Raw genomic sequence first — 19,682 nt, 5'->3', positions numbered from 1 at the left:
CTTTAGATTCCAGACTGCCTTCCCATAGTCCGCCTGAGGCCCAGGTGATGTTGGGGTATCTTGGGAGGGGGGGCATATCCCGCATTTATAAATCCCTAATTAACAATACACCGGTGGATTGGAGCGGGCTAAAGCAGCGATGGGAGGCTTGGGTGGGACCCCTGGATGAGGCGGACTGGAGGGACGCTCTTATGGGCCCTCGGTCGCTTACCACCTCCGCTAGGCTGCGGCTTATCCAACTTTATTACCTCCACACTGCCTATTTGACCCCGGACCGCCTGTATCGTGCGGGCCTCCGCGTGGACGCCTCTTGCACTCGCTGTGGGGAGGTTCCGGCAGATTTTTTCCACATGGTGTGGTCTTGCCCTCGTCTGGGGGACTACTGGGCAGCGATCGAGGCCGATCTAGCGGAGGTCCTGGGTTGGGAGGTTCCCCACGAGCCTAGAATGGCCCTGCTGGGCATCATGGACGGGATGGACGGGTCCCGTAATGAAAAGTACTTCCTCACCACTGCCCTTATGGTGGCCAAGAGAGATATAGCGGCAGTGTGGTCACAGCCAGACCCGCCCAGAGTGGCTACCTGGAGTAAAGGGGTGGATTGGTGTGCGGCTCAGGAGCGGTCGCTATACGCTGCACGGGGCTGCCCAAAAAAATTTCGCAAGATATGGGGGAAATGGTTGGGGGGCCTGTTTTGAGGGGTGGGTGCACAGGGGGGGGGGGACGGAGGAGGGGAGGGGGCGGGAGGGTTTTTGCACTTGCCTGTTGATGCTTTCCTGATTGCAGATACTGATGCCTTGTTCACTGCACTGCTGTATATTATTCCTGATATTGTTCTTTATGCCGCAAAAAACAATAAAAAGAAGTTTATCAAAAAAATAAATAAAGTTGAGGCATAATCCTCACCTCTGAGTCCATAATAGAATTTAAACTCTCCGTTACGATTGCTAAGTTTTTAATTCTCTAAAATGCATATGAAGTGTGCTTCTGATTACAGTACTCAATTTGTCAAAATTCAGTAATTCTTTTAATATAAACTTGTTTTAGTGTGGTTGCCACAGTAATATTGTCATAAATCAGTGAAGCATACAGTAGGATTGTTAATGTGCACTATGTTATGTTTCATCTTTGTGTAGATTTCTGAAGGTCCCTCCCATCCCAAAGGAACTAGTAGTTGAATTGAATAATGAATTTTACAGCCATTGGTGACAACATTTAGATCTGAAACCTTTTATTTTGAAGACCGAGCTACAAAAGGAATATATTGTTACATTTCCTAGCCCATTCGGGTCACAGAGATGTATGGGTTTTGTAGTTTGAATATGGTTTTCTCTAGATGGGCCAGTAACAGCTACTGTGAGCGAGAGAGCTTGGCGACTAAAGAGTCCAGAGGGTTCAGATCTTGTGAGGCCAGCACAGGTCTTGGTGCATCTCAGTGGATAGTCAAGCTTAAAATCCAGTGTGCGCCGTGCTCTCCCCCTCCACTGACAGATTAAGAAAGAGGGTGTAACTGCCCAGTGAGAGTAGGTGAAGGAGCATTCACGATGCAACACAATTCTGCCCTGGGGGTGCTGGCCATGGGCTGACACCAATTACTGGAAGCCAGCGGAGGTAGCCTGTTACACTGCACAGCACGCCCCCATGGAATCAACATTGAGGCAGAAGATTTCCAGATCATACTCCAGCATGGCAGCAGGGTGGGCCCAGAATGAGGGAAAAGGTAGCTGTCTATCCCTTAGAAACGGCTCTGCTGTACGGTGGCTGACTGGTCCCCATAAGGTTTTTCGGTGTCGACTTATAGATATCACTACTAAGTCTACTAGAAACGTGAAACCTTAGAAGTGCACCACTCCTCCTCAGCATAAGATGCTGTTCAAACAAGCTTTGAAAATGCAATAGGTCTCGCCTTTAATTAAGTTAAAGCCATTTGGGCTTTGCTAATGGTATTGTATAGCAAGGCAAATGACTTTAACTTAAAGAAAGGTGGATTTCAAACGTACACTTTCTTTTTTTTTTTTTTCTTTTTTTTTTTTTTTTGAAACCGTTTATTACAGGACTCAAAAATTGTACAAGTATGGGCCTACAACCTTCCGGCCGGCCGCTAGCAATATAAGGAGCATACGGTATACATTTGTAAAACACATGGTGCCGCTGCCGAGCATTTACAGGAGATAACATCGTTGCGTGTCACATTATGCAGACCCCATCATACGGTTCCATTTTAAATTTAAAGCACAGCAAACACAAACAAACCCACAAGGCAATCCTCAATCGAAATAGCAACACGTGCTCCCCTAGAGGGGAAATCTAGCCATCTGTAGGAGTCTCAAGAGGGGGGGGAGAGATCAGAACTAGGATTGGGGACACCCGATGCCCAGGTACCGGGGGGATGGGTTGGCTAAGGGGACGGGGCCGGCGATGGATCAGGCAGTAGGGGTGGAGCACAGATTCCCCCGCGGTAGGCGTTCCAGGGGCCCCACACCTTCACCCATGTCGCAGGCTTACCCCTCGCCACATACACCACCTTTTCCCGAAACATGCACCAGTCCATATGCTCCTTCCAGGCCGAGACTGTCGGGGTGCTCTGGGATCCCCACAGCTGGGCGATATCACGCTTGGCAACCATATATCCCAGAGTCACCCACCACGTCTGCGGCACCGAGTAGTCGGTAGGCTCCCACACATTCAACAGGCATCTCCTCGCCTCGGGCAACAGCGCCACATGCGTGACCACTCGCAGCACCTCATGCACACCTCGCCAGAATCCCTCCACCTGCGGGCACTCCCAAAGGATATGCAAAAAGGTCCCCAGCGCACCACACCCACGCTTACACAAACCGTCCTCAGCATAGCCCATACGCAGGAGCTTTGGCCCCGTCATATAGACCCTGTGGAGTATCTTGAGCTGGACGAAACGAAGGCGAGCCGGTATGGCCACCTCTTTCGGGGAGGCCACCGCGGAGATCCAGTCCTCGTCGTCCAGCTCCAGCCCATCGGCTACCCAAGCCTCACGAAGGGCAGTCAGCAAGTCTGAGCGATCGTTGATTAGTTTTTTATAGATCAGTGAGATCGTGCTGTCAGGGACGTGTCCGTCCAGCACTCTATCCTCCAGGGGGGAGCACTCCGGGATGGAGGCGACGTCCGGAAAGACGGAGCCCAGCGCATGCCGGACCTGCAAGTACCGAAAGTACTCGCTGCCCTGCAACTGAAATTCCGTCTGCAGCATCTCGAACGTTTTAAATCCTCCCCTCGTCCAGAGATCCCCCACTCTGCTGATGCCTATTAAATCCCATTTCTCAAAGCCCTTCGAGGTCCACAAGGAGCCCAACCGCTCAGATGCGTATAGTGGTGACGCCCGGGTCAAACGGTCCTTCCACCCCATTGCAGCATTAGCCGTGTGCCACACTTGCACCATGACACGTGTGGGGCCCGTCAGGCGAGCGTCGGGCGCGCTAGAGTAGAGCGCTCGATTATAGTCACCACCTGGAAGTAGCATCCTATCCATTTCAAACGCAGGGTTTAAGGCTGGCCCATATAGGCCCTGATTAATTGCGGCTAGCTGGGAGGCCCAATAATACCTTTTAATATCCGGGAGGGCCGAAGGCACAGACCCCACATTCTCATCAAAATATCGCTGAAGGGATTTAATCAATGCAGCGCGAATGGAGGGGTCGCGCAGGTACCAAGGATTGATTGGGACCACCCTACCCTCACCCCTCGGAAAGACATCAAAGTGCAGTAGGAGCGGGGAGTGGTCCGAAATACCCCGTGGCAAATGGCGTACCTCTCCCACCCTCCCAACATAGGCCGCCGGGACAAGGACATAGTCTAGTCATGAGAGACTACCATGGGCTCCCGAGTGGAAAGTATACTGTAACTGCGCGGGGTGTTTTAAACGCCAGCAGTCCACTAATCCAAATGTATCTAAAAGGCCAGGGAGCCACGCCTGTGCCCGGGGGAGGTCCCTGGGGGGGTGACGATCCAAAGATCCAGATACCACCGCATTGAATTTCCCCCCCACGACCAAAAGCCCCCCCGGAAGGCCAAGGAGAAGGCGCCCAAGGTCCGCAAAGGTGGTCGACTGCAGCCCCGGTGGGATGTATATTGACACAAAGACAACCACTTTGCCCTCCAGTCTTCCCACCAAGACCGTATAGCGTCCCCTATCATCGTGGAGCACCTCATCAATCTCCAACGGGAGCGAGTTCTTCACCATGATGCCCACACCCCGTGAGCCGGACGTAAAGCCCGAGTGAGCCACTAGGCGATATCCACGCCGATTCATGGCGCAGAAGGAGTTACCAATGAGGTGTGTCTCCTGCAGAAAGACTACATCAGGCGAAATTCGCTTCAAAAATTGCAGGACCACACCCCGTTTAATCCTGTCCCCCAGTCCATTCACATTCCAGGATAACAAAGTTAGTTCCCTACCCCCCATCATATAAAAGAGCCATCATTCGTACCCCGGAGAGCACTTTAAAACCAACACAATAATACGTTTGCCTTGTGGTAAGAACGAACAACACCCCATCCCAACCCACCCACCCCAACAGAACTCCCCCCTCCCTGCACCCCTGCATGAGCCCAAACAGCCCCCCCAACGTGCAGTGTGCCTGTCGCCCCATATATAGTTAGACTAACTAAGCCCCCTAGAGGAGGAGGGAGAACCCCCAAGAGACCCAACACAACCTCCATAGGAGGGGAACTTACAAAAAACTGACGCAGAATTAAAAGTGGCATCATTTTCGTCCAGAGTGAGGCCCATTAAGAGACCCTCAGTCCTGATCCAGCATGCCGTCACCCCCCGCCGCCCCCCCCGTCCACGATCCCCGGGCAGAGTATCCAGCCAGTCCCCGGCCGCCTCGGGACGATCAAAGAAATGCGTGCGACCATCCACCTCCACACGCAACTTGGCCGGGAAAAGCATGGCATACTTGAGGTTTAGGTCCCGAAGACGGCGTTTGACACCTAGGAAGCTCAGTCTCTGCTTCTGGACCGCTGGAGTGAAATCAGGATAGAAATTAACCTCCATATTGTCTAGCTTGACCGGTCCATGCAGTCTGGAGGTTTGCAGGATAGCGTCTCTATCCCGAAAATTGAAAATCCGGGCGATGAGAGGTCTCGGAGGGGCTCCGACATTAGGCCGACCCCCGGGAACCCTGTGAGCCCTCTCCACAGCGAAGAACTTGCTCAGCCCCCGTGGCTGGAGATGGGTAGCAATCAGGTCCTCCACAAAAAGATCCGCCGCCGCCTCCTCGCGTCCCTCGGGCACCCCGATAATGCGGATGTTGTTCCTCCGTGCCCGACTCTCGGAGTCCTCCAGGCGCCGATCCATTAGCGCCGTCGCCCGACTAAGCCGGCGCACCTCCGTTTGCAAGGCCACCACATCTGTCGTTAGGCCCGATGCGGTGTGGGCCAAAGAATCTACTCGGTCATTGGTTTTGGAAAGATCGGCCCTCACCAGGCCAACATCCACAAGGACCGAGTCAATCTTCTGCGCCAGTGTATCAAACCGCTGGCCCACCGAGGCCTTCATCTCGGCAATGGCGCCCATAACATCTTGCAGAGTCAAATCTGCGGGCAGGTCTGGGGCATCAGGAGGACTCTCAGGGGGCTTGCGCGGTCCATCGGGCGATCCCTTCTGGAGGGTATAGCGGTCCATACTGTTGGCCTGATGAACGGCACCGCGCCGGGTCGATTTGGTCTTTACCCGGTCTCCATCTTGTTTCGTGGCCATGGCCGCCAGTCTCCCAGTCGCACCAGCCAAGCAGTGTAGGGCAGGAAAGCAGACACAGGCTCCGGGGGGGCCCCCCTCGGGGCAGCGGGGTGGATCACAGCCGGCAGGCAGGCAGGGTCTCCCAGCAAGGCCACACCACACCAACACCAAGGGCTCCGCGACCCAACCCTGCAGAGACAACAAGGTGGTGCGAAAGCGAAAGTGAAAGTGCGGGGCACGCGAGTCGCCAGGCCCTGCCTGCCGCTGTTGTTCACTTTGTCCCTGGATCACCCCACTGCGCGAATCCGGGGTCCGGCGAGGGGAAGGCCGCACACTTCAATCGGTGCTCACTCCGGTGTCCGAGGTCCGATTCGGAAGCGGGAAACGGGTGCCACCTCAGCTCAGGTTCACCAACCTAGTCCCCTCATCCAGGGCAGGATAATGTCAGGATATTCGTAGGAGGTCGCGGAGGTCCTCGGGAGCCTCGCACCTACGCGGCCATCTTGGTTGCGCGCTAGGCTCCTCCCTAAAAACGTACACTTTCTTGACGGTTGTGCCCAGGGTTGGACTGGGACAGAAAATATGCCTGGGAGGCAAAATAAAAGTGGCCCTGTTAGTGAATTAGAAAGCTTAAAAAGAAGCCTATGTTTCCAAATTTGGTGCAGTTCTGAACTTGTAAAAAACACTGTATGAGTGTTTTTCAAGACATGGAATGCTGCATGGTTACGAGCTTGCTGCAGGCAATGGTTGTTTTAATACCAGGGAAATCATCAATAAAAAGTGGGCCTGCAAACCATAAAATGGCCCACAATGAGCCAAGAAAAGTCCCACACACGGACATGACGGGCACTGCCTCATTGACCGATAGGTGTGTAGCACACTGGTTGTACAAGTAGCATGGGCCACTGAGGCCGCAGTGATAGGATAGACCTAGGCCTGATCACAACTGAACAGTTAGACATGGGATGTGATTGCACATTAGTGTGTGCAATGTTTGCACCTGATTATGTCTGATACCTTGAAATGGGAAATACCATACCAATAGTGCATGGTTTGCCCCATTCCACAAAATGCAGTTTTCACCCAAATTATTATCTTGTTACCGACGTAAATAATAGTTTGTGCCTGAAAAGAGATTACTGAGGGCCATTTTGGATGTTGAGGAGAATGTTTATAGATTTGGGGTGCTCCTGCCTTCCTAAGGGACCTTTGGACGGATCGATTACTTTGAAAAGCATTTCCTTTTCTGTACCTTGCATATCTATTCAAGTTCTACAACAATATCTCGCCAGCTTACTCCACCTTCTCCCAGCCGCTGAGTCTGCTCTTGGAAGGGAAATCTGGAGGTCATGAGCGCCAGGACACAAAAGAGGGACAAAGAAGTGGAGATAGTTCTAGAGCGAGGCAGATAATGAGTCTAAGAGATGGTGTCTGAGATTTGCCACCCCTTAATTATTGGGGTAATATAAAATGCCCCCTGCAGCAGAAAGGAAACATAACCATCGTTTTGTGAAGTAACCCTGTGATAGAATTTTAGCGAGGCAGCCTGTTTAAGCAGCCAAGTGCAGTGCACTGCAAGTGTACGGATTCGTGCATCCTTTCATATTTTCCATCTCTGTGTCTAAAATTGAGCCCTTGTGCCACTCATAATTCCAGCCGAATGGACCGTTTCCAGAAGCAGAACACGTTGATTGTGGTACGTGAGCGTGGCTGGGCTTTGTTGCTTTTAGAAGAATGACTCAAACCCAGTGATTTCCAAGACTAAACATTAGTTTAATGTGCTTATCCAAGGCATGTTGGTTTACCCTACTCATTTATGGTTTAAAATGTTTATGGCTGCTGCTTTTACAAACGAGGCTTATGCATTGCTGTGGCACTTGAACAATTTTACGTAAATAAAATGGCTTGGAAATGGCCGTTTGGACAGAGAGCTGTTTACATTAAAGTGCAGCTCTCAGAGATACGGCCTTTGCCGTTGATGATCATTGTGTGCGTGGAGTGTTGGCGTTATCTGTCTCTCCGCGGTCCTGGGCCCTGCAGCCATTTATCGGGATCTGTTATTCAAAGCTCAGTCAGGTCAGGTCCTAAACTCAAAACCTCTGTGTAGGCTGCAGTAGCGGCCGGCACCGATCAGGGGTGGCGGGGGCAGGGGCAGGGGCGAGGGGGGAAAGGGGTGATTTGTAAAAAAATAAAATAATTGCTTACCAGAATTCAAGTAGGGGACAAAAATTAGTGTAGCTATTGAAACAACGTGACAAATGGGTATATATTGAGACGTAATAGTCCCTCGTCCAATCCAAGAGGAGCATAAGCAGTTCCTAGAAGGTGGAATAAAAACACCGGCAGGTTCTGCTCACCTCCTATCCCGGCTGGTGCTGGGGAGGCTCTGGGACTCCCTCCGACCCTTCTCCGATGCCCGATCCCTGCGGGTCTGTCTCAGCCAGGGTCCATGTCCGCTACAACCTGCAAAACAACGGACAGCGGGAGGGGGGCGGGAACAAAGGGAACGGGAACACGGAAAACAGGAAGGGGGCAGGGGAATGGAGAACACGGCCAATGGGAGGGGGGTGGAAACAGGAAACTAACGTGACGAAGCTTCTGATAAGAAGCTTGGTTGCCATGGACAACGGGAAGCTATTGGCACAAGATGGCATTGGACTGTCCACAGTCCGTCCGTACACGCGTATGCTGTTAGGTTTGGACAAATGCCGAGAGCAGCCATCTTTGTCCATCCCTACATGTGCATGTACGGCTTTGAGAGAATTGATTGCAAAAGGCACTTGCATGGCGAGTGCAGCGCATGTGCTGCTATCGCCAGGCGAGACCTAAAAGGCCCAAATCTAAACATTTGTTGAATGAAAGGATTTTTTTAAACCACCAGAAAATGTCACCCCTGCCGAGAAGGACATCCTAGAAGTGGCAGACCCCAGCAGTGCCACCCTGACTAGTGGTGCGGCCCTGCTGCAGGCCTCCTGAAGGATCTATGGGCTGCTATCAGGTGCATTGATAGGAAAGGTTCCTCAATATAAGACATCTTGAGGAACGTAAAGTCAGAGCAGGACAGAAGGATTTGGAATTCGGAGGCCTTGAGCACCAAATTTTAAAAGCTGATAATCAGCTGCATAGCCAGGAAGACACACTGAGACAGGAACACTTTAAGGAGTGGTCCGCCATGACACTGGTTCACTTAGAGAGAGAAGTGGAGTCTCGGGACAATATAGACAGGGCTTCTTGATTTAGAATACTGGGCATTCCGTAACTGATCCTTCAGAAGACATGAGCTATGTGATTGCCGAATAGGACACGTTACAACGCAAACTTTTACAACGCTTGCCTTGACAACGCGGTTTTTACATTGCAACATCCATTACAACGCACGATTTTACAACGCATGCCATCACAACACATTTTTTGAAACTGCACTTACAGCGCATTCCATTACAACGTATAATACTTTTAGTGCAACAGTAGAATAAATGTTGGAAAGTATAGGGGTAAACATTACTATTCCCACTCCAGTGAGTGCAACAGTAGGGTAAGTTTTAGATAGTGTAGGGGTAAAAATTACTATTCCCACTCCAATGAGTGCAACAGTAGGGTAAGTGGTGGATAGTGTAGGGGTAAAAATTACTATTTCCCATTACTTACCTTATAATGCGTTGTAATTGCATGCGTTGTAGTGGCATGTGTTGTAATGGCATGCGTTGTAGTGAAATGCGTTGTAATGGCTGAGTTGTAATGGCATGCGATGTAAAGGATGTTGCGTTGTAATGACTGCATTGTAAAGGTAGTGTGTTGTAATGACTGCGTTGTAATGGTTGTTTCTCGTGATTGCCCAGCTTTTGTGGACAGCTACTGATGGTGACGAGGTCACTCCTTTGGAAATATATAAAGTGCTACTTAGGTGTTGGAAGAGACCTGTGGCGGGCAGGAACTGTTCTTGTGCAAACTCTGTAGCCTCAAGAAGTGGTGACGAGCAGCTTCCAAACATGGAGACCTTACCATCAGGGCAACAGAGTATTGATGTTCTCTGATCTCAGCAGGGTGACGCTAAACAAAAAGTGATATCTCCAAATCACCAAGAAGCAGTTGTTAGACCCTGGGACTGGGCATGAGGGCTTATTGTTGTTTCTTGCAAAATTGACAACAGTGCAAAGGAAAGAGCTACGCCCTTACAGAATTTCAACCAGCGAGAGCATTGTGAGAGTGAAAGTCCAAGTTTTCATCAACAGGGGCTACAGAGTGCATCAGCAAGACTAGAAGACCAGTGATCCGAGTGAGCTAGAGATTTTGGCTGACCTCCAGGATTTAAGTATTTTGTTGGACAGAATGCTGAACTGAGTAGTGTAAGAGGAGTTGTTTCTTCTTCCTCCTCCCTTCTCCCTGCATTCCCTTCCTTTTTATCCTTTCTTCTAACAGAGTTTAAAGCCAGATTGGAAATGTCTGATGCAAGTTTCCTTCTAGAGCATGATTATTGTGAAGTATTAAAGAATTATAATGGGCTTTGATCTTGAGGTTTTAATTTAGTTGGAGTCCTGTTGCTTACCAAAATTTGTGCTGAACAAATTCAATGAAACCAAAAAACAGATGCACCATATCTGTGTGTGCCTATTGTGCAGACTGGAAAGCTCCCAAACGGCAACAATGTATAGTGTTCTTTGTTTAGGGGGGAAGAAATAACCACACAACCACAAGGGGGAGGGGAGGCTGCAGAATTTGGTCCCTGAGGCAGAAGATAAACAGGGAACTCTAACATCACAGACATTTCTGAAAACAAGAGGCCCAGTAGAATCCAAGGAGGTCTGGCTTCCATGTATCACACTACTGCCTTACCCAGAATGCCATGCAACTGTTACACGTTGGCTGCAACAGACAATGTTCTCTCATTTAGTAACATGAGAACACCAGAATATGTGGCCAGTGGTAAAAGTGCCATCATCCTGCATTCCCATAGCTAATAAAAATGGTACTCACATGTGTTAGTGGGTCTATCGTACTGGATGAGAAAGGACCAAAAAGTTACAGTGACAGTGTCAGTGTTGGATGTATAGAAATAATCTAAAAATCCAAAAACCCAGTAGCAATTGGTCTCCTTTTATAGCCACTTGGAAATCTCCAGACCATCCAAACCTAACTCAATTGTGGAAGGTAGTATGCTGCTCACACAGCTTTCAATGCACAGTAAGGAATTGCCAATACAATGATAAAGATAAAAAAACACTGATGTCACCTGAAGGACTGTTTGAAAAGTTTCTCAATGTAGTGTTCCATTGCAAACACAAGAAAGAGAAAACCACCATAAGTACTCACCGCCGGATTAAGAGTTTGATGGATGAGTACTCTGTTACACATGTGACCGATATCCAGTCTGCCCTTGTTAAGGTGGAGGGGATATATTTGACGGATTAACCCATCCACCATACTCTATACCAGGCCTTCAGGAGTCTAGTGTATCTTCCTGTACATCATCAATTCCAAAAACAGTAATTCTGCAGTCACATACTCACTTGAAGTAAAATATAGCTGCCCACTTTTATGGAACAGTGAACTGCAAACTTCGCCATATGGCCAACAAAACACTATTTTCTCACGTAACTGTAGAATGCAGAAGTAAACTATAACATGCTCTGCAGAGGAGCAGTCTTTCACCTTGTGTATTTCCAACTTTCAAGGTTCTAATGTAGTTCAGTTGGTGAGAACTCCTTGGGAAACCAGCTGGTGATTCCAATGCCTCATAAAATAAACACATTTCTTTGATATTCTTCAGCGTGGAACCACCTATTTACATTCTGGAAACGAGCGACCTGTGCAGCAGGCAGGTCCTGGCATCACCACCTCCGGATTTACTAAAGATAACGAGGAAAGAGCTGAAGTGGCAAAGAAAGGAACAACTCTTCTCTAGTTGAAAAAGGTACTTGTAAAGGAAGTAACTTCAAAACTAGTAAGCTGTTTTCAAAAAATATTTTCTACTTTGGAGCTGTGTGTTATTAGCTCCCATTTGATAAATAATATTTTAAAAACAGTCATCCAGCTTATCAAGAGGGGTCGGGGGAGATCTCTTCCTCACTTGGCTGAGCACTCCATAAAGTTAGTAATCTGCAGATAGGGTTCAGCCAATGATAGAATGAATGCAAAAAAATCTGTATGAAGTAAAGAGTGTGACAGAGCATTTAAACAAATAAAAGTTCCTATGTTAGGACTTTTTGTTGTCGAGAAAAAGACATATAGCACAACTGATGCCATGCCATGTTCATTTAGAAGCGATCATAGATTAAGAATAAAATGGCATTGAAAGGAATGTGGGTTTTACTCCCAAAGGGTTGAGGAGTGAAAAGTAGAAACATCAAAGATGATATCTCTGTCACATTCTAAAATGTGTACATCATGCTACCATTAACACAGAGGCAGAATATTTGTCAGCAGTGTTTTTGAATGAAGGGAATGAATCACGTCTATCACCTCCTTTCTGATACTTCAACCTGCATCCATTTTTCAATGCACTCCCCGACACACTTCACAGATTCTTAATAGAACTAACAAATGAGGGCCAGGGCCTCTCAGGCCTGCAGAGTCTCTCCTCACTGCTACCCTTCCTTGTCGCAACTGCTACTTCTCCGCCCCGTCCTAGTACTAAAATGTAACTTCTCTCAACTCTGAACTCACACATTCAGCTGGATACACCCTGGATTAATCTTCCCTTAAGTGAGACTTTCAATCAGAACAGGAAGCCTTACCATAGACTGGATATGCAGCTCCATATAGTGCGGCTAGCATTACCTCATTACCTTCCCGGTGCAGTTCTACACTCTTAAAACTACTGGGAACGGTTTTATTTTAGTTTCCTGCAGGCTAAAATGACCTCCAGTTATAATAAACCACATTTGTAAAGCGCGAACAATCACCCCTAAGGGTCTCTAGGCGCTGTCGGGAAGATTAAGCAAGCTATTGTCCAGAGTCACATGGTGCTGGGCTAATCTGCCGCCGGCGTCGCGGATCGAACCGTGATCCCCAGATTCCGGAGTCAGTTGCCCTGGCGCCACACCTCTGCCACCCGCGGTGCCACACCTCTCCAGTTAAATGCATGTCAATGGAGAAAATAAATTACAGATTAAAAAAAAATATATATCCCTCTTTTCTGAATCCAAATGTTGGTATGTATGCAAATCACAAAAGTGTATTTGAAAGATAAATACCTGAGAAGATGGCAATATGTCAGAAGCATAGATCATGTCAGCTCCCTTTTTTCTGACATTTTGACAGTGGGTTATCTATTAGATTGTGATGTTGTCCCATTAGCTTTAATGATGATTTAGTTTGGCTTTTTAAAGAACTGCAGAGAAGGACTCAGTGGTGGCTTATACTACAGGTAAAAGGACTGGACTCTGTGAATGACTGTCACCTTTTTTCTTAATTGTTCGAAGGACGACTCCTCCCAATAGCTCCTGTGTCAGCCAGCCTGCACTCAATGGTAGACTTGAAAGGTGTCAAGTGCCTCGATAGCAGAGTCACAGTTAAAAGCTAAAAGAAAAAAGTCAAAAAGCTCCTTTGTAATCTTGTATCTCTTGACTGAAAATTAAATTTAGGAAAGATCCAAAAGGAATCTTGGCTCCAAGGAGCAAACAAGCATTTGCAATGCAATAGGTCTCGCATTTGCAAAAGTTTGAGCTATTGGCATTGTGAATGACTATGCCTTTTATTTATGTTTTAAAAACGAAAATAAAAATAAAAGGCATTATCATGTGCAATGTCAATAGCTCAAACTGTGCAAACCCACATATATTAGCTGACTAAAACCGGTTCATTCACTGGTGCAAACTCACCTTGATGATGCCAACACCATGCTAGCTGGCCTCCCCAAATACTCGGCAGCACCTCTCAGCCATATTACACTGCTTCACACTTGGTGAAGGGAGCAAAACAAATAGACATCACATCCATTTAAAGAGACCTACACAGGCAGCTACAATGAGGCTAGAAGTTAATTCAAAATAGTCTGTTCACTCACAAGGCGATTCACCTTAGCTGGCCCTCCTACTCATACCTAAAAAACAAGCTCCAGATCACAAGAGGCCAGAGAAACATTAGACAAAAAACACAATTTCACGAAACTGAAGTAAAAAAAAATATCAAAAGCAACTTAAACGTTCTCCTATCAAGTCCCAAGACATATAATAACCTCCTCGAAGAACTGCGATGCAATGGGAACTCCCTAGCCTTCTGCAAGGCTCTAAAACGTCACTATTCATGCACCATTTGCAACAGGATAATTATTGGACCCATCCCTTGCTACGGTAGCTTCTATTCTTGTTCTATTTTCCTCGCAATTTTGCATCTGCGATGTGAATCTCTGTGCTGTTATCTAGTTCTATGAAATCTGTCTTTGTATGTGAAGTGATGTGCTACGCATGCGGTGAAGTCCTTGCTATATAAGCAGCATGATAAATAAAAAATCTCTGCCACCTGTAATGATCATTACAAGACCATACCCTCCACAAACGTACCAAAACAAAACACTTACATAAGAGTCTATATTCATGACATGCAAGGACACTACAGCTGAACACTCTTCCTCAGAGTCCTAGATTTTTTGTATTTACGCATTTATTAGAGATTTCCATTCTGTAATATGAAGTATTACTTCTTAGAGATCAGGCAAAATAAATCTTTCACTACATATAAAGCTTTGGAAAAAGTCTAGATGGACGAAACACATATAGGCGGTCATATTCACTCATAATATAAAGGGTTCATTCGGAAAAAAAAAGTAAAAAGAAAAAAGACTCTGTGTTTTGTTAAATAACTAAACACGGTCATACATGTTGCCTTTACACTAGTGTGCAGTTGTCAATTAAAACATATTTAAGAATGGGGACCAGTTCCTGGATTGAGGTCACAATCCAAGAACCAGTGCTGCAGGTTGTCTACGTCAGTACCCGCGAAGCACAGTGCATTTCATTGCTCCTCTTTTGTACTTACCAACAAAACATCAATGTCAAGATACAACTACATGAGGATCTGAAGAGAAATAAATGAATGCCTCTTGGCTTCTCAAAAAAATAAAAGTTACTTGTGTTTGAATAAACCTCAAGCGTGTATCCTCATACTGGGACATGCAAATTGTCACAACCCCAAAGTATAAATAATAAAAAATAAATAAACAACCTCAATGTCATGTTTGAGTCAGACCTTGGCAGCACCTTTCAGGTATATGACATTGCTAAGAATACAGATGGCCAGGTCATGATGCTCAGGAAAGCCCTGTCGCAGTTACCTATCCACTGGAACTCAGGAGGGCCTGGTTAGTGCCTTGCCTGGTTTACTGTACCACAAATAATAGTGATCCCAAAAAAAGTTACAGATTTCCCAACAGATCTAAAACTAAATTCAGAATAAAAAAAAAAAATCAACATCCTGCAAGAATCTCAGAAAAAAGAAGCACGGAATAAAAAGGCTGAAGGATGACCACTCTCCTATTAATCCCAGTAGCACAAATAGTTAAGTTCACAATTCTCCCTCTGCTCTCTCATAAAGTCTACAAGGGCCAACCAAAATATCTGTAACTCAAAATGGTGACCCTATTATGCAAATGAGATAAAAAATTAAACGGTGTGCTTTTCCTTGTTCCACTTAATAAGGGTCCCAAAGAGGTAGCCCTGAAGATGCCACTTATCTAAAAAAGGCTTCAAACTGAACACCATCATCCCAGCAGCCGTCATCACAGCGTCATGGGATCAGAAATATAACCACTAATGGAACAAGAAACTGACAACAATCTGGAAAACCATTAATCTAACTGGCAGTTCACCTGCTCACTGTGCCAACCAAGGGCATGATGGATTGAAGTCTCAATTAGCGATGGATGACTGGTGCTGAAAAGTCATCATAAAGAGACACTTAAACATCTAAATAGGCACCTTTGAACAACTGTATTATGTTTTGGAGAAGGAGTAAATGAATAGACAATGTCAGTTACAGGGGAAAAGCTACTTCTACTGACCCAATTAGGGTAGATCCTTGCAGTCCTCACCTCCGGAGTCCGGCGAAGTTTGCCTCTTGTATTAGTGCAGTAGCAGGGCATGCGCTCCCGGCAGCGCCGATAGTCCACCTCGAAGCTCTCGTCCTGCAGAGCTGCGTTCATCTCCTCGCCAATCCGTGCCCACACGTGCTTTGGCTTTTTGAGGGCAAATGGGTTCTGCATCACCACCTTGCGCAGCAGCATAACGTCGTGTTGCGCTAAAATGCGCACCTTCTTTTTCCGGGTGGAGCCGGGGGTGCAGTATCCCTCCACTGCTGCGCACACACACACACACAAAGCGCACCGGTCAATTAGTACATCATCATTAATTACGGTACACAACACAAACTAAAAGCAGGTTTTCTCGCTCTAAATAACATCAGCATAGTAACGCGGTTTAGAATATTTGTACAAAACAATGTGTTCAACATTTTAGACACGAGTACATCATATGCATTTTCTTAGCAAGTATGTCTAATACTGCAAGACAGATTGCGGTGTGTTTTGAGGTATCCCTTGAGACGTAGCTCGATAAATATATTTATGGTACCATTAATCCATGTACCTACTAGTAGGCATATTCTCAAATTGAAATTATTAAACATTCTTATGTACTACAGCCAACCAATTAAGCCGGTATGGCTTAAAAGGAGTCTGTAACATGTGTTTAAGAAGTCGATGGGTTTGGGAAAGAAAGCAATAAAAAAAAAAACCGGGATCTAAACCAGTGGTGCGCGTGCACCACAGAGGAACGGGAATTGAAACCAGTGGTGCGTGCGCACCACAGAGGAGCGGGGGCGAGGGAGCACGGCAGCGAGGTGAACGCGTGCTGCTGCGCGTGCTAGACACAGACGGGAATGGGCGGAGCAAAGGCGGGACATGCGCCCGCCTTTGCCCAATTGTGTGCCTTTTTAAAAAAAGAAAAAACACGCGAAAACCAATGGCGGCCGGCAAAAGCAAAACCACACGCACGAGCGTGTGGTCAGCTTTCAAAACCCCCTACATAAGGTGCCGTTTCTCCTGAAGACTACTATACACGCCAACGTGTACAGCCTTATCGGGGTTGTTCGTTATCCTGCCTTATTGAGGTGGTTTGCCCACTAGAATTATTAGTGGATGTCTGCGTGATTTATTTAGAGATAAGCTCATCCGAAGTTTACTTTTCTCCGAGGATTGTGGACGCACACGACCACGCTTGAAAATCCTATATATATAGAATACACGCTATTTTGATGTTCTTGGATTATTGGACTTTTTATATTTTATATGACCGTCGTGACGTTTGACGGCGTTGTTGTTCTGATACTAAACTTCATCGGATGGGGAACTGTCTTTTATTGGAAAATATCACGTCTTTACGAATATACGTTTGAAGATTGGTTGACTCCACCTTTCTCATTTGCCCTGAAGAAGTCCCACAAGGGGACGAAACGCGTCAGCTGTTTCACGTTCTAAACATCGCATGTCTTCATCGAAAAAAGAAAAATGAAACAATAAAAGAGATAAAGAAATATAAAATATTTATGTTGGAATCTTCTTTAAAGAATCTGGATGCATTTATTTTTGCCCTTTATATTTTTTCTGATAAAAGTTGCTTATTGAGTGGTGCACCTGTGCTTTGTTTTCAACTGTTCTAAAGCTCCCTTGGGAACTAGTACTGTGATGGTGGGTACGATTCAGAGTGCACACTACTCCCATAAGTAATAGATGGGTCATTATTAAGAGGAATATTATAGGTTAGGTGCTTTACTGAGAAGGTTCCACCGTCAGGCCTTTGTTTTTATGCCCCCTACATAAGGTCTTGCGCAGCGCGAGCAATGCTGCACACTTCAACGCTAGGCGCGAGGCCTAAAAAGGGGCACATAAAGTGTAGTAAGTGGGCAAGAGATGTGACCAGAAATAAGTTGATGAAAGTGGTGTGGTGCTTTCAGTACTCATCAATGCCTTATTTATGGTTTAAAGAGGAACTGACATCAGAGGAAAAGAAACAAAGTCATCTTGGATTGAAAACTCACATAGTAATCCCGGGATAGATCATCATCTTGGAAAGTGCATTTCATAAGGCTCAGCTATACCCCTTTCTTCCACATGCTGTTCATGAGGCCCACGAAGAGGACCAAGCTTGGCATTTTTTGTCCAATGGCGAACTTCGTTATCCTGCTGCCATTCTTCCTACTTGATGCTCCACCCAAGCCTTGGAGCACCCCTTTGGGTGACGGCAACCACCGAAAAGCTGGTACGGCCTAAACCGTGAGGGCTCCCAGCCATGCACTGAGCGCCGAGTCCTATGACATGTAGCACAGACACACAATAAGCACATTATCTCATTTTGCATGCTCGCACCCCAGGTTGTCACGGCTGCCGGACGTCCGGTGCCGTACGCACTACAATAATGGCCGCCGCATGGGGAACGCTCATGCGCAATGTCCGGGCAGGTTAAAGCGCGGACGTCCCCGAACGGCGGTGCTTCACGTTCCAGATTTTTTTTGCATTTAGGAGCTTACTTTACGGGTCACGTCCGGAGCATCGGGCATCTTCAGCGTTCCTGCTTCAGCAGTGCACGCTGCGCGGTTCTTCACCCCAGCAGATCCCCTCTAGTGTTCCTGATGTGGGCGTCTTCGGCGTCCTGACCCCAATTAAGTATATTTCGTTTGTTGTGGTGCTCCCTCCGATACGAGTGCTCCTGATTTCGGCGCGCACCTTTCTCCATCCAAATTCCTGACCTCCTTCGTGCTGTGCTCACCTGCAAAACAAATGAGAAAATACAAAAAGCCAATTGACTGCCACATTACAGTATTAGCTCTTTGTGCTGATGTTTATTTTTCTTTTATATCGCCCTCTCATACTTATCTGATCAGGCTTTTTCTATCGCGGTGGACATTTGTTCCTTTTCTTGCTTCTTGGGAAAGTGAACCTGAAATAGGAAGGAAGATAGAGTTATTAGTTTTCTGCCAGAGTCCTTAAGACTATTTAATTTATTTTCTAGTAGGCAGTTAAATTGTGATGAAGACTGTTCAGCTGGTGATAGGAGAGATAAGGTGGGTTTCACTCTAGGGCCAAATAGAATATTCATTCTCTTGCCTTAGTCTACCCTCAACTAACAGTTCCCTATTGTCTTCTCCCCCCAGGATCAGATGCTTACTAGAAATTACAGCCATAAATTATACTACGAAGAAGGTGAATCTTAAGGTATTTAACAACTTATTAGAGAGAATCAGGGACGTAGTTACACCATTACATACTTACCTGATTGATGCTCTTTTCTCTTGTCTACAGATGTTGTGCCTTGTTGTTGCCTGGTCCTAACGCAGCTTGGGGTGTGACGAGTGTCCTCCTCCTTCCTTGTTTTGTTTCCCTTCTTCCCCAGGTTACCATTGTCACTTTGACATCGTTGGGTGCAATAGGGGATTTGGTGAAGTTGTGGACCCTCCTTCATATCCGTGACGTTCCTGCCGTAAAATAGGTGAGACCTTGACACAGGTAAGCTCCCGGCATGGATGTAACAGTAAATCAAAGACCATCAGGTATAATGTTAGCAAGCAAATTTGGTTAGCTTTAAAGGAGCTGGCTTATGATAAAAATGACCTGGATGAATCCCTCCGATAAGGGGAAAATGTTGTTGTTTGGGGTGTCAGTCAATGTACCAAAGGAGGGGGAGTATCAATAGTTGGATAGGAACACGAGGCAACAACTATCTTAAGCCCTTCTTTGGGCCTCACATTGAGTTTGGCAGACAGGGTCATTTTTGGGTCTTGAAATACCCCACAGGGTTCCGGGTGGAAGGAGACCAACTCTTTTATCAAACAAGTTAAACGAAACCACCAACTAGAACAACAGATCACACACCACAGAGCTACCGACCAGTTTCTCCTCCTCAGCTCTCAGCCATCCAACCTTCCATATGGTGTCATGTAGTTCCGATAAACCTATATAGGATCTGCGCATTTAGACAAC

General features: G+C 46.8%; 2 long non-coding RNA genes across 2 annotated transcripts in view; one reads left to right on the top strand and one right to left on the bottom strand.

Moving 5' to 3' along the window:
* Nucleotides 1-18,013, bottom strand: part of LOC146858304 (uncharacterized) — a 46,111-nt gene extending 28,098 nt beyond the window's left edge. The window contains exons 1-2 of the long non-coding RNA XR_014979677.1: nucleotides 17,744-18,013; nucleotides 15,741-16,000 (exon numbers count right to left, since the gene is read on the bottom strand). This is a non-coding gene — a long non-coding RNA (uncharacterized LOC146858304). The remainder of the gene's footprint in view (nucleotides 1-15,740; nucleotides 16,001-17,743) is intronic.
* A 623-nt stretch (nucleotides 18,014-18,636) lies between these two features.
* Nucleotides 18,637-19,174, top strand: LOC146858303 (uncharacterized). The gene is made up of 3 exons (XR_014979676.1): nucleotides 18,637-18,766; nucleotides 18,857-18,917; nucleotides 19,005-19,174. It is a non-coding gene; the product is annotated as an uncharacterized LOC146858303 (long non-coding RNA).
* The last annotated feature ends 508 nt before the right edge of the window (nucleotides 19,175-19,682 follow it).

This window comes from Triturus cristatus, chromosome 3_2, assembly GCF_964204655.1.
Source record: "Triturus cristatus chromosome 3_2, aTriCri1.1, whole genome shotgun sequence".
NCBI lineage: Eukaryota > Metazoa > Chordata > Amphibia > Caudata > Salamandridae > Triturus > Triturus cristatus.
This window is presented reverse-complemented; position numbering and strand designations above follow the sequence as displayed.